Source organism: Oxyura jamaicensis, unplaced genomic scaffold (assembly GCF_011077185.1).
Source record: "Oxyura jamaicensis isolate SHBP4307 breed ruddy duck unplaced genomic scaffold, BPBGC_Ojam_1.0 oxyUn_random_OJ71370, whole genome shotgun sequence".
Lineage (NCBI taxonomy): Eukaryota > Metazoa > Chordata > Aves > Anseriformes > Anatidae > Oxyura > Oxyura jamaicensis.
The window spans coordinates 1-1583 of record NW_023310480.1 but is presented as its reverse complement, the minus strand read 5'-3'; the positions used below and the strand labels follow the sequence as shown (position 1 = coordinate 1583).

General features: G+C 63.7%; 1 long non-coding RNA gene across 1 annotated transcript; it reads left to right on the top strand.

The window, feature by feature from the left end:
* The first annotated feature begins 11 nt into the window (after positions 1-11).
* LOC118159629 lies at positions 12-1583 on the top strand. The gene is made up of 3 exons (XR_004747186.1): positions 12-169; positions 1224-1464; positions 1562-1583. It is a non-coding gene; the product is annotated as an uncharacterized LOC118159629 (long non-coding RNA).

The window sequence follows — 1583 nt, the reverse complement described above, 5'->3', positions numbered from 1 at the left end:
TTTGGCCCCAGGGATGAAGAGGAGGAGGAGGAGGAGCCCGGGGGGGGCCCCGCGCCCCCCTGGAAAAGCAGCACCCCCTTCGTGGAGCTGCCGCGCCAGGACGGCGCCACCACGTACCGGCGGGGCTGGCTGGCGCGCAAGGTGCTGGCCGAGGCCGACGGCAAGAAGGGTGAGAGCGGGTTTGGGGTGCCGGGGGGGGGCTGCCGGGGGGATTTGGGGTCTGGGGGAGCACGGCTGGGGGGCTGGGGAGCAGATCTGGGGTGGTCTGAGGTCCAGATTTAGGGTCCCTGGGGCCAGATTTGGGGTGTTTTGGGGTCTGGGGAGCAGATTTGGGGTTTAAGGGGACAAGATTTGGAGTCCAAGAGACCTGAGTTGGGGTGTTTTGGGGACCAGTATCAAATTTGGGATCTGGTGGTAGATTTTGTGGTCTAAGGGCCCAGACTCGGGGTGTTTTGGGCTCTCTTGTCAGATTTGGGGTATTTCGGGGTCTGGGTAGCTGCTTGGGGTTTAAGGGGACCAGATTTGGGGGTCCAAGGAACCAGATCTGGGGTGTTTTGGGGTCTGAGGAGCAGATTTGGGGATTCAAGGGACCAGATTTGGGATATTTTGGGGTTTGGGCAACAGATTGGGGTTTGAGGGGACCAGATTTGGGGTCCAACAAACCACGGTTGGGGTGTTCAGGGGTCTGGGCAGCTGCTTGGGGCTTAAGGGGAGCAGATTTGGGGTGTTCTGAGGTCCAGATTTAGGGTCCAGATTTGAGGTTTTTGGGGCTTGAGGGGACCAGATTTGGGGTGTTTTGGGGCGGTTTTAGGTCGGGGGAGCTCATATGGCATCCCAGGTGTCCATGGTTGGGGGTTCTGGGGTCTAGGGAAGCGTATTTAGGGAGTCAGAGGGGCAGGTTTGGGGTCTGCTGGGATCCAGGGGGAAAGATTTGGGATGTTTCGGTGCCAGGGGGCAGATTTGGGGTCCGAGGGGACCAGATTTGGGGTACTTTTAAGTCAGGGGGGGCAAATTTGGGGTATTTTGGGTACCATAGAGGCAGCTTTGGGGTCCATAAGGACACTTATAGGACCCCCTGGCAGCTGCAGAGGCAGCTTCAGGACCTGCCACCTCGGGAGGGGGACAAGGGCACAAATGTTGGGTCTCTCAGGGGGTGCCCCCCCCGGCCCCCCCCTGGGGGCCCCCAAAACCTCCCCCCCCCCCCCACCCCGTTCCCTCCGCAGCACCCTGGGGCCGGCGGGGCTGGAAGCCCTTCCACACGGTGCTGAAGGGGACGCTGCTCTACTTCCTCAAAGCGGGGACCCCCCGCCGGGGGTCCGAGCCCCCCGGGACCCCCCCGGCAGAGGCCGAGGAGCCCCTGGGGGTCCACCACGCCTTGGCCGAGCGCGCCAGCAAGTACACCAAGCGCCCCCACGTCTTCCGCCTGCAGACGGCCGACCAGCGCGTCCTCCTCTTCCAGGCCCCGTGAGCGTGGGGACAGCGCGGGGACAGTGTCCGGGAGGGGGTGGTGGCAGCGCTGACCCCCCCCCCCCCCATCCCCTTTTTGTCCCCCGCCCCCCAGGAGCGAGGAGGAGATGTCCTCC